A 14,378-nucleotide genomic window follows, 5' to 3' on the forward strand; every position below is an offset into this window, starting at 1 on the left:
GCCGCTTTTCGTCTCGCCTGAACCAAGCAAAACCAGATCCGAGCGTGGAATGAGCAGATGCAGGATCTGGCAGTCACACAGGTGTGTGTGTGTGTGTGTGTGTGTGTGTTCCCTGCACCTGGCGAATGGTTTCTGCTCTTCTATCTCATATATTGATTGGTGTTTTTCCTGTGGTAAGGGAAGGACGTAGCTCAGCAGAAACACACCTCCCTCATTGTCCTTGTGTGTAGAGAGTGTCTCAGGCTGGCATTGTTTGCTGGCCAAGTGCTGGAAACCTTGTTTAACAGAAACTTTAGACCATTAACAAGCCAAACCCGCAGCTATACTGTTTTCTTCCGGTCCTGACAGACTTCAGTCTCTTTCCCCCCAAAAGACTCATCCGATTACAAGCTAACAAAAAAGGCAGATCATCTAAAGCAGGTTTGGTTGTGATTCAAAAATGAGTGGCATGTCTCTTCTGGAAAAAATGCAAAAAGTACAATTCAACTAACCATGTAATCTTAAAATAGCAGGATCCTTATCAAGATTTAAAAGGCAGAAGCAAAATGCCTTCCATAGCCTCTTTACACTTTGTTTTTTGATGCACATTCATCTCCTTTTTAGTAAAATCTAACCACCACTCTTAAAAATAAAAGGTGCTTAGTAGGCAATGCCATAGAAGAACCATATTAGGTTCCACAAAGAACCATTCAGTCAAAGGTTATTTAAAGAATCAAGTCTTTCTTACCTTTTTATAATCTGAAGAACCTTCTTTCACCACAAATAACCTTTTGTGAAACAGAAAGGTCCTTCAGATGTTAAAGGGTTCTTCTATGGCATCGTGAAGCACCTTTATTTTTAAGAGTGAAATTAAGCAGGTTTTTCTGGTATGATGAACAATTTTGGTTCTGTTTTGAGAACCATTGATCTAAACTGCAGGTGTTTTTTTATCCTGTTTTTTGTATTCTTCCAACATTTTTCATCTTCGCTGCTGTCTCTGGTTATTCAGTGCTTTTTCTTGATATCTGACAGGAACGCCTGAGGCGTTTGCTCTCGTCTGGTCTTCACCTCACTATCTAGACTATTACGCTGAAGTTTTTTAAAAGACTGTCATCGCTGCTTTTGTCCCTGTAAGTTGTGGTCGCCTATCTCTGGACGTGTTGTATATTATTGGCGTAATGCTGAATGACACGGGCTGGCAAACAAAAGCGTTTGATGAGGAGTGTTCCAGTGCCATGCGAGTCTCTCTTGAGTACTGTTACATAAGGTCCATTTGGGGTTTCAGGTTTGCCGTGGATGTGTGTGTGTGTGTGTGTGTGTTTGGTAAATCTTCATCGTGCTGTTCAGTCATCTCCTGAGTGATATAATGACCGTGCAATTTTACGTCCGCTCCGGTCTCACTCACAAGGTCGAGCTGAATCTATCCTCTGTTCGGTTTCATTTAGAGCAGACAAAGGTTCACAGCAGCTCTGGACTGTAGTAGCAATGCTTTTTATACCTGACTGATTAAAAACAAGCGTTCTTGCAGTTGCTCTGAATAGTGTTCATCCCTGTTTGGACGGGATTAGTTTTATGAGGTGGTGGTGTAATGTATTAATTACCAAAGCCTGTCTGTGATTTTAATCCCATTTGAATCGGCCATGCTAGTAATTTGACAGGATTTTTCACAGACTGGACATTCCTAAAGATTCTAGCATCCTTTAACTTCAAATGTCCTGAAGAAATAACCATGACCCATAAATAACACCGAAATAACACTTAAAAGGAATATATATATATAAAAAATAAAAAATAAAATCACGCAGTCTCGCAAATCCTGTCGCTCCGCTTATGAAACATTTCTGGTGTAAGTTGGCACCATGTGGAGGACGGAACCTCTTCGGAGCCGTACCGTGCCGTAGACGCGTACAGTATAAATCAGGAGTAAGCGTCCTGTGCGAAAGCACAATGAGTCCGTGCTGCTTCTGCACCGCATCGGCTACACATACTGTATACGCTCTGCAGACGGAGTACGTGTGAACGTGTGATGGTTTAACAGGCACTACTTTCATCAGACTACTAGGAGAGGGTTGAGGTAAGAGCAACATAGGCTCATTAGAAATCTAAATACATTTCTGCAAAACTGAATTTGCTGCAGTTTCCAGTTGAAATGAACACTAGAGGCAGTAAAACTCTGACAACTTTTATTCCTTTTCACACAAAGTATGATTTGCAGGTCCACAGTTTTGATTACTGAAGTCTAATATTCACACAATTACTTGAGGATTATTATGTTATGAATTAAAAAAAATTTAACATGACATTTGAAAATGGATACTTTTTAAAGTTAGCATCACATATCCGGCTTCATATGTAGGGGTTATTATTATGTTCAGAAGGTTTGTTCGGTAGCTCACGCAGTGTGGAGTTTGACAGGAGAGGTGAAGAGCTTGGGTACGAATCCTGTGCAACTACGGTTGCACAAAACAGTTCAAACCTGCATATGAGGAAGTTCAAATGACATGGCTGCATCAACAAATCCATTTTATACCAGTTTAGCATTTGTTAACACTATCAGGTAGGTTTAGGGTTGGGTTTGATGTAGGGGATATTTCCAACACGATAGAGCATTAACTTTTAGCGACACTCCCGTATATTTGAATTATGAATCACCGCATTACATACCTGAAACAACATAATAAAAACACAGCAATACATGCCTATATCAACGTTACAAATATGTGTCAGGCTAACATGTTTTAACACCACTCACTGGACGTTTCATTCTGAAACAGCCTCGGATCGTGCAGTGAGGTATGTAATAACTATGTTGCAGAAATGTATTTAGCGGCACATATTTCTAGTGATCTTGGCTGGGTAAGAGGATCCTGAAGTCTGACGTCAAAGCCTTGAGTTTAATGTACTCGGCCACTGGTAGCCATCTCTGTGAATTGACTATAAACTTTACAGATGTCTGCAGTAACAATGATTTACAGACTTATGTCCAGAAAACTAAACCCATCTTCACTTGGCTTTTACCCGATGTGTGCTTTGTTAAGATAGGAATATGTCAGTTTAGAATATCTTTAGGTTAAAGGTTTAAGATGCTTTGATGGCAAACGCATCAAAGGATTATTAAAAAAATTAATACATAAAATGTGGACCAACAGCTGCTGAGTGGCCAAGCAATCTGCCCTCTGCAGTTTCTCTCACATACACATACTGAGACGCTCACAGGTACACACTCACACACACACACACACACACACACACACACAGCACCTCTCATAATTCACTCCCTCTTCAGCCAAATGAAATGTCTCGCTGGGAATAATTGGATTTGATAAGACCTGATTCACTTCAGACTTCTGCACTCACATTGTGGTGTTACTGAGAGCATCTGCCAAGGACTGAAGCGCAGTGTGTGTGTGTGTGTGTGTGTGTGTGTGTGTGTTTGAGCGATGGTGGGTGTTGGAGTGGGAGTTATTAAGTAAAGGCAACATGATGCACTGCCCGCCGTTTTATTTGGAAACAAATATATATATATATATATATATATATATATATATATATATATATATATATATATATAAGCGTCTTTTTATCTGCTTATAGAATAGTGGGATCTGATCGTTTTGTTGATTTGTTTAAAGCACAATCTTTCCATTTGGTTATTTACAGAATACTGAATTGATCTTTCCACAAATTTATTTACAGAATACCATGGAGGGATCTTCCACTTGTCTGTTTATAAAATATGAATCTGTCTGTTGGTTTATGGAATACAGTGTCCTAGTGTTTTTGTCTGCCGGTTCTCTTTTTTTCCCCATTGAAAACTTAAAAAATAATTAATCTAGTAAAAAAAAAATAAAAAAAAATATAAAGACATTAAAAAAAAATACATGCATCATACATACATGCATAATTACGAACACACACACACACACACAAATTGGAATTAAACAAATGAATAAAGCAATAGTAATTCCACTAAACCTTTTGGACATCAAATTCAGCTAATTCTCTTTTTTTTAACAAACCACTATTTCAACCAAAGTGTTCTTTTTTAATTTATTAATTTTGCTTCAAACTTGTATCACCCACTTTCTTTCTTTTATGACATTCCTTCCTTCTTATTTTTCTCACATAAAAGAAGAAGAAAAAAAGTATGAATACAGGTACATCTAAAAAAAATTGAATATCATGAAAAAGGTCAATATTTTTTGTCACTCATTTCAGAAAGTGAAACCCATATATTATATAGATTCATTACACATAGAGTGAAATATTTCAAGCCTTTATTTCTTGAAATTTTGATGATTATGGCTTTCAGATAATGAAAACCCAAAATTCAGTGTCTCAGAAAATTAGAATATTACATAAAATCAATAAAAAAAGGATATTTTAAACAGAAATGTCAGGCTTCTGAAAAGTATGTTCATTTGTATGCACTCAATACTTGGTTGGGCCTCCTTTTGCATGAATTACTGCATCAATGTGGCGTGGCATGGAGGCGATCAGCCTGTGGCACTGCTCAGGTGTAATAGAAGCCCAGGCTGCTTTGATAGCGGCCTTCAGGTCATCTGCATTGTTGGGTCTGGTGTCTCTCATCTTCCTCTTGACAATAGTTCAGGTCAGGCGAGTTTGCTGGCCAGTCAAGCACAGTAACACCATGGTCATTGAACCAGCTTTTGGTACCTTTGGCAGTGTGGGCAGGTGCCAAGTCCTGCTGGAAAATGAAATCAGCATCTCCATAAAGCTTGTCAGCAGAAGGAAGCATGAAGTGCTCTAAAATTTCCTGGTAGATGGCTGCGTTGACTGTGGACTTCAGAAAACACAGTGGACCAACACCAGCAGATGACATGGCAGCCCAAATCATCACTGACTGTGGAAACTTCACACTGGACTTCAAGCAACATGGATTCTGTGCCTCTCCACTCTTCCTCCAGACTCTAGGACCTTGATTTCCAAATGAAATGCAAAATTTACTTTCATCAGAAAAGAGGACTTTGGAGCACTGAGCAACAGTCCAGTTCTTTTTCTCCACAGCTCAGGTAAGACGCTTCTGACGTTGTCTCTGGTTCAGAAGTGGCTTGGTAGCCCTTTTCCTGAAGACGTCTGAGCGTGGTGACTCTTGATGCACTGACTCCAGCTTCAGTCCACTCCTTGTGAAGCTCTCACAAGTGTTTGAATCAGCTTTGCTTGACAGTATTCTCAAGCTTGCGGTCATCCCTGTTGCTTGTGCACCTTTTCCTACCCAAATTCTTCCTTCCAGTCAACTTTGCATTTAATATGCTTTGATACAGCACTCTGTGAACAGCCACAGCTTTCAGTAATGACCCTCTGTGACTTACCCTCTTTGTGGAGGGCGTCAGTGTTCGTCTTCTGGATCATTGCCAAGTCAGCAGTCTTCCCCATTATTGTAGTTTCAAAGAACAAGAGATACCCATAATTTATACTGTAGGGATGGTCATTTATTGCAACTCAAATGTAAATATTCAAATATTTTTCAGATACTGATCTTTGACTTTCATGAGCTGTAAGCTCTAATCATCAAAATTAAAACTAAAATGTTTTACTTTACATGTAATAAATCTAAAAATATATGAAAGTTTCACTTTTTGAAATAAGTTACAAGAAAAAAGGAACTTTTTCACAATATTCAATTTTTTTTAGATGCACCTGCATGTTTTTTATACAAACAATGCCAGTCAGTGGGGTCCAAAACAACACTGGACCCCATTGACTTTCTGTTGTGTTCCACACAAATATTCATTTTTTTATGTGAACTATCCTTTTAGGCTTTGATCAATTGACCCAAGACTCTGGTAGCGTTACTCACAGCAGCTTTCATTTTCACAACACGGCTGCTGCGTTCGGCTGAAGAGGATGGGGTTGTCATGGCAACGACTTTCCTATACCTCAGTGCTGTCATGTTCTGATGATGTGCGGATGAATTGATCGTTAGTCTGAAGACACTCAGCGTCTCTTTGATTCTGACTTAGAATGACTTTTAAAGGCATTGATCCACAAATACTGCCTTGTTTTGATGTACTCCTCATAGGAGTCCATAAAGGAAGGAACCATGGATGTAAAATGTATTAAAATAATTATAAATCAAGAATCGTAAATGATGGTAATAGTTTTCAGAACAAATGTACACTCTAAATAGAAACGAAAGCACTGATGGACAGTGACAAAAATAAGCACAGAAGTGAACTGTAAGATTATGAATGACACACTGATGCTGTGTGTGTGTGTAGATTGAAGCGTAATGACTGTGGCTGTCCTGACACACACTCGCTGTGATGTCTAACCTATCAGCATGACATCTCACCCACTGATATCTCAGCATGGTCCCTGAGGTGTGTGAAACCATCAGCCTACAAACCATCTGACTGAACGGTACACCACTCCCACGCAAACTACGTTACCCACAATCCCCCAGTGTGGAGCTGAGTCACAGAGGGCCATCAGGACACGCAGTCGTGTGCTCCACGGGATCTGGCCTGCACTCATTCAGATTTACACTTCACTCTGGCACGGTTACGCTCTAACACATAAACAGTTGGAGATGCATAAGGCATGTTATGATTTATGATGCTGGCTTGAGAAAACCATCATAATGTTCTTTCATTTCAACTTATTATCATTATTAAAGGGGTCATGAACTGCCATTGTTTTTGTTTTTATTTTGTACTGTTCTCGGAGGTCCACTTATAATGTTATCAAGGTCTTGACATCAAGAAACATCATAATTTAGAATAGGCTATTTGCTGTCCTGTTTTTAACCCCCTCATCAGGACCCTCTGTTTGAATAGGTGTGGAGGATTGTAGACTCAGAAGTAAACACCACTGCTGTGATTGGCTAATAGTTGTGTATGTTTGACAGCGTTCATTCCTCACAGATAGATGCTGCTGTGATTCAGGTCAAAAATGCATAACTCAATACATGTCAAAATACTCTATATAGATCTGTAAGAAGACACAAAGCAATGAGCACGCAATGAACACAGTTACCCACAAAAGAGTCTATTCACTCTTTCCTAACGATGGGATCAGAAGGAAGGCAATGCAAACACTGTTTTTCCACAACTTGGCTCAGCGTCTTGTTGTCTACAGAGCCATCTTTATCGTTAGGTTTCTGCATAGACCTGCACGGTCACCTCTCTCTTAAACACTACATGCGTGAATCGGTGGGTGGGGCTAAACAGGCAGTGATGTAGAAGCAGGTGTTGATGTTCTTCTGTTGAGGCGGTACTTATCCACATTGTTACATCATAGAGTCATACATTCCACTGTCAGCTGCTGTTTTGGCAGACTGGCTTCAGTATAAGCCATTTAAATAAATAAATAAAATGAAATCAGTAAATTAATTTTAAAAATCAGACTCTAACTCCACTAAGAGTTTTCAAGTTAAAACAATCAAACTCGCAACATGCCAAAATATGTAAAGTGGCATGCTACAAAATGCTAAAATGTGCTAGAAACATGCTAGTGATGTGTTAGACCATGACGACAACCTGTTAAATCATGCAAGAAACATAATTAAACATTCCAAATGCTAGCAGTGTAATAAAATGTTAACGACATGTTAAATCATGTTGGCGACTAGAAACAAGCTAGCAACATGCTAGTGCTGCATTAAAACAATGTGTTGAATCATTCTAGAATTGTGCTAAAACATGCTAGCAATGTACTAAAACGTGTTAACAGTTTGTATAAATCTTCTATAATGTGCCATAAACATGGCAAAACATGGTAGCTACATGCTAGTGATGCGATAAAACATGTTAATATGTGCTGGCAATGTGCTAAAACATGCTAGTAACATACTTAAACATTATAAAAAAAACATGTTAGCATGCTAGCATGTTAACAGCTTGCTAAAATGCGCAAGAACAAGCTAGTAACATGTTAAATAATGCTGGCTACATGCTAAAATGTGCAAAAAAAACAAGCAAAAAGAGTAAATTATCTAGATTTCACACAGATTGTTAGACAATGATGCAAGGCTTTATATCCGTACATGGTATTAAATATACAGTATTCTTTGCCTTTAAGAATAGGAATCAATAATAAATTCAGTTTCTGATTCTAAATGTGATTTAATTTAAGCTCATTGAAACTAAATTAATCTCAGTCAAATAAACAAGCTGATTTATGTCTTATGAGCCCTAAGCAGATATTGCTGTGTGCAGCCAGGCTTTGGCACAATTATGGACTTGAAAACTTGCTCGCAGTGCCTTAGATCACTGTTTGCGGTTTGTGTGCTCTGTAACTCTGTGGGCCGTGGGTAGGTGTGATTGGCTGCATAAACGATATGGACCATCAGATGAAATGCAGCAGCATCCTAATGAGGGAAAAAATCAATCATAAAATTGACTTCTGTACGTGTGCGGGTGTGTGTGGGAGTGTGTGTGTGTAAGAATACAACAAAACTCCAAAACAGTCTCCAAAATATCTGCTGCCAGTGTGGAGGAGGGACAGAGGGAAAGAGATTGAGAAATGAACAGAAGATGAAGGTCCAGACTGAAGAAACAGCAGAGATGAGAGAAAAAATGCCTTTAAAGTTTCAACAATTATGGCTGTTTGGAAATACTAAGCTATTATTAAAATCCAAACAGAGCTAGTGTATTGTGTAATGTTTGACCTCTGACCTCCGTGAGTCACGACTGGCTGATTATGGACAGTGTTTTAACCTAAAATCAAAGGCTTGAAATGAAACAATGTTAAGCTCTGACACAGCTCAGTCTTTGCAGTAGGCTATTTGCGTCATTCATTAACACCTGTGTTCAAACGTGTCAAAACACAATCGCTGTACCTGATAAAACCATCTCGATCACACTTACTAGTCAACCTATCAATTCAGGGAGTGTGTTTTCATCTTTCAGGCATTTTAGAGCGTTTCTCATCATCTGCACTACATCACAAACACATACCTGTTGAATGTTAGAAAAATAGCATTTGCCATTTATGATTTAAATACACATTTGGACACGTTATTGAATGGTAACTGCAATTATGTAAACACTTATTATAATGTAAGTTTAGATTACAGTGATTTTTGACCCACTTAAGTCTATTGTCTATTAACTATGTATCTTAACAAATATATTAAATAAACATAATATCGAATAACAATTGAAATGATAATCAAGCTCTGGTTACACTTTATTTTAAGTTGTCCTTGTTACAGTGTAATCATACATTTAAGCACTTAGTAATATTAATTAATTACGTGTACTTATTATTGTAACGGTACATGGTTGTAGAAATAAGCGCCCAACGCAGGAGTAAACGAAAGGAGTTTTTAATACACATCAACACACGGATTTCCATTTAAACAATATCAATCCAAGACAAAGACAAGGGGAGAACTGAGGACTTATAAAGATCAGGAAACAAAGGAGCAAACGAGATGATTAATTAACAAAATCAGGGAACACAGGAAAATGACCAAAAAAGGGCAAACAGGAAACTCAACAGGAACGTATATGTAACAACTATATGGGTCGAGTTAGGATTAGGGTTCAGTTTAGGCTTACTTGCATGCAATTATGCATAATTTATTGTTATTATAATAGGTACATGTAACATGTGTAACAAGGACTCCTTAAAATCAAGTGTTACCCAAGTTCTTAACATGTGATTTAGTATGTTAGTTAACACATCAAAATAAGAGTACTTCTGTAAAGCATGGCAAAATATTTAAACATAATAATTTATAATGTACTTTAAAGTAAAACATTTAATTTTAATTAAAACTTTTAATTGCGAAGATCACTTTTTAAAAGTGGACTTAAGAGTGTTTTGAAACAGTTATGAAAGTGTCTCTCTTTGAGTCACTTAAGTGGCATTTTATTTCATTATATACGGTGAGAGCTCAATGTGCTGCAACTTCAGAAAACACATGCAAATAGAAAAAGCACCAGCAAATCAAGAAAACTTCTTTATCAATTTGACAGCAGGTGCTGAAAATGCTCACAACACAAACAAATAAAGAAATGTATTTGCACCACGTTTCTTGTGTTGTGAGCATTTGCAGTGCATGCATTGTAAAATCGAGGAAGTTGTTTTCTTAATTTGCAGGTGTTTTTTTGTCTATTTGCAGCGTGCTGAGCACTCTCAGCCACCGTAATTACAGTCATGGCCAAAAATATCAGCACCCTTGCAATTCTGTCAGAAGATGCAACGCTTCTCTCAGGAAATTGTTCCAATTGCAAATGTTTTGGTATTCTCGTGCTTATTGTTTTTGTTTGCACTGCAACAACACAAAAAACACAGAGAAGAAAAGTCAAACTTGATACAATGTTCACACAATTTTCAAACTCAAAAATGGACTGGACAATGTTATTGGCACCTTGTCAAAATTGTAAGAAATAATTGCTTTTCAAGCATGCGATATCATCAAGAGGCTTACAGCCCTGTAAGTTAACCTCCCTGGACGTGGACGGAAGAGCAAATTAATGAAAAATTACAATGAACGATTGTTCGAATGGTGGCTAAAGAACCCCGATTAACTTCCAAACAAATTCAAGCTGACCTGCAGACACAGGGTACAGCAGTGTCAGCTCAAACTATCCGGCGCCATCTGAATGAAAAGGGACGCTATGGTAGGAGACCCAGGAGGACACCACTGCTGACACAAAGGCATAGAAAAACAAGACTGGACTTTGCCAAAACTTATGTGACAAAACCACAATCCTTTGGGAGAGCATACTGTGGACAAATGAGACAAAAATATAGCTTTTTGGTAAAGGACATCATGGCACTGTTTACAGAAAAAGAAATATGTTTTGGGGTTGCTTTGCTGCTTCTGGCACCGGATGCCTTGACTGTGTGAACGGTATCAGGAAATCTGATGATTACCAAATAATTTTGGGGCGCAACGTAGTGGCCAGTGTCAGAAAGCTGCGTCTCCATCAGAGGTCATGGGTCTTCCAGCAGGACAATGACCTGAAACACACTTCAAAAAGCACTCGGAAATGGTTACAAACAAAGCGCTGGAGAGTTCTGAAAGAGTCCAGATCTGAATCCCATAGAACACCTGTGGGGAGATCTCAAAACAGCAGTTGGGGGAAGGCATCCTTCAAATCTGAATGACCTGGAGCAGTTTTCAGAAGAAGAGTGGTCCAAAAATTCCAGTAGAGAGGTGTAAGAAACTCATTCATGGTTACAGGAAGCAATTGATTTCAGTTATTTTTACCAAAGGGGCTACCAAATATTAAGTTAAGGGTGCCAATAATTCTGTCCAGTGCTTTTTTATTGGGTTCTGTGTGGAATTTAATTAGATTTTATTTTCTTCTCTGTTTTTTTTTTTTTTGTCGTTCCAATGCAAACAAAAAATAAATAAATAAATATGTGAGTACCAAAACATTTGCAACTGCAAAATTTTTCTGAAAGAACTGCAAGGGTGCCGATATTGTTGGCCATGACTGTATATTATATTATATTATATGCAAGTATTTTTAATATACTTTGATTTAAAGTACACTGGAAGTGCACATTCACTACAATTAAGTACACTTCATTTTCACAAGGTTTGTTCACAATGACTAGTCTGTGTTAAGGAAGCCATGCTCCGTTTCTGCCAGACTCTGATCTGTCATGTTTCTTGTAAACAAACAAAATAATACAAACTATTTGTCCCGTTGGTCATTGGACAACTGGTCGACCATCTTAACCTATCTCTACGTACTGTCTCCACTGAGATGTGTTTTAGTCTCTTTCTAAGCCACATGCAGACAGAAGACAGACGAGCGAGACCGATGTGACGAGATCTTCATGCTCACCTGAGGTGTCCCATCTCCACACACACACACACCTTCACTCATTCTCGTTTCTTTCTTTGTCTTTGTTCTCTCTTTCTCTCTCTCTCACACACACACCGAGCGCGAGCGCCTGTCTCGTTCTCCCTGAGGCGCTGTGTTATTTTCAGCGTTAATGAAGTAAAAGCTTTCTCCTCGAATATGCTGTATCGCTCTCCGTGTCACACGGACAGAAATGACTCTATGAATTCAAGCCATTTATACTTTACAATATATCACAAAACATCAGTAATGACAGTCATAAAACAGCCACAGCTAGGGATAATATGGTAAGTTTATTTAATTCGGCTTTCCTTATAAAGCCCAGATGCCACAATTCACATTTCCGGAAAATGACGTGTAAAGCATGAAGACATCTGTTCAGTGACTCATCAGAAGCAGAGGTCTGAGTGAGAACAGACACTGACGTTATGTTGGAGATGCTTGTGATCTGAGCGAGGTCTTTCTCAAGGCAACGCGACTGATATTTGCCCTTCAAAACCTCACCAGGACAACGATATGGTTCACCAAGCCAGCTTCTTTTCTTAATTTAGTGAATGCGCACTTGTAGTGTACTTCAAATCTTAAAAAGCCTTATGTTTACTTTATTATTACTTAAGTGACCCTTTTTCATGACTGTTTCTAAACATAGTTAAGTACAGTTTTAAAAACTGACCTATGCAATAATGACAAAATACAAGTTTTACATCAGATTTGATTTTAAATCATAATGTTTTGTCATGTTTTAAAGAAGTACACTTATTCTCATGTGTTGACTAACATACTAAAGCTCATGAAATGTATTACATATTTACAAACTTATTTAATATTACACTTGAAGTTAATTTCTTTGAAATGTATTAAATTGCAGCTTCATAGCGGATATATTTAAATACATGTCATACAAGTTTCAATAAAAATGACATTAAAGTATATTTTAGTTTATCCTAAATGCTTGTCATTACATTCAGCAGTACTTTATATGCATCTTTATCAAATTTAAACATTACTTCTAATGTATATGTAATATGGTTACTTTAAGTCCTACTTAAGTGGGTCAAAAACACTCTAAAGTTCAGCTAATTGCATTTAATTCGAACTATACTACATTTTTACATTTAATTGTAATTAACATGAAATCGAGCGTCTCAGTCTGGATTCCAAGGCCCCGCATTGTTTACAATGATATACAAAGGCCGCATGACTTTTTCCAATTGTTTGTTATTTTCTGAAAAAGGAGGACTTAAGGACTTTTAAACATATTTTTAGTCAATTAAATAAAACTAGAAAAATGGTAAATTCAATGTACAAAGTCCCATGGAGTCTTAAAGGGCACCTATTATGCAAAATCCCCTTTTACATGTTGTTTGAACATAAGTGTTGGCAGTGTATGAGCAAAACCACCCTACAAATGATACAAATCTACCCACTCCTCATTTCTAAATCCCCTTTAAACCAAGTCAGTCTCATCACATTGTATAGGCCCCGACCCATGGGAGGTTGTTTGACAGCCCTGCAATGCTATAGTTTCCACCCTCAGCGGTTGTGTGCTGTCCTTCATTTTATCCGCGCTCAAGCAGCTGTAACGTCAACAATGTCTCGCAAGCAATCCCTGTGCTCGGTGTTTGGATGTAAGACTGAATATAAGAGTCTTCATTTTCTCCCAGCATCCGAGCTGCTGAGGACGCTGTGGATTACTTTCTTTTTTCAAGGTAAAGCGCCTCAAAAATCGACCTAAATACTTGAATCACTCCAGACTCCTTTACGAATGTCATGTCGTTATAGTTCTTAGCTATTTAACCATATTTGTGTGCATGCATTAAGTATTTTTTAACTGATCAGCGCCACGCTTTTGAGATCAGTTTGCAAACTCTGTAACATTGCGCTGTTTCATCCCACTTTCAGTGTATTTGACTTCCCATATGTACGGCTGAACACTGGTTCTCTCACTCGCAGGTATGGTGCTTCTACCGACTATTTATTGCTGTAGATATGTAATGCAGAGAGACGTATACGTGACACCTCTTCTGGAGACGGGGTGGGAATATGCAGCTCATTTGCATTTAAAGCCACACACTCCAAATCAGCTCTTTTTAGACACACCTCAAAAATGACATTTTCCAGCTGTTGTAATAAATGATCTGTGGGGTATTTGGGGCTGAAACTTCAGAGACACATTCTGGGGACACCCAAAGACCAATATTGCAACTTGTAAAAAGGGGCATAATATTATATGCCCTTTAATATTTTGTTATTTTATGGCTTTTCTAGGTCTAGAAATTGCTCAAAATTAGGCTACCCCATTTATCCAGGCTATTATAAAAAGTAATAAACTAAGAAATATTTCAAATTACCTTCTTTTAAAAACCTTTCATTAAATATGTTTTAAAATAACCATTTTTCCTTAATTTGATTTATTCCGTGATGATGTCTGCAATTGTACTCGGAGCCGTTTCCATCCATAGTTTGAAATTATTTTTGTTTCCGTGGCAGCGATCGTACTTCTAAAAGGGATTCATGTGCAACTTTGCTGAAGAAACAAAACGAACATACAAAGAAACAAACAAAACCTAAATCAACTGACTTTAAGTAAAATAAAACACATTTAGC

At 37.9% G+C, this 14,378-nt stretch overlaps 1 protein-coding gene across 1 annotated transcript in view; it reads left to right on the forward strand.

The window, feature by feature from the left end:
* LOC306871591 (astrocytic phosphoprotein PEA-15-like) overlaps positions 1-14,378 on the forward strand; it is a 39,014-nt gene that overhangs the window by 1,014 nt on the left and 23,622 nt on the right. The gene's annotated exons all lie outside the window — the stretch shown is intronic.

Source organism: Barbus barbus (assembly GCF_936440315.1).
Source record: "Barbus barbus genome assembly, chromosome: 1".
Taxonomy (NCBI): Eukaryota; Metazoa; Chordata; class Actinopteri; order Cypriniformes; family Cyprinidae; genus Barbus; species Barbus barbus.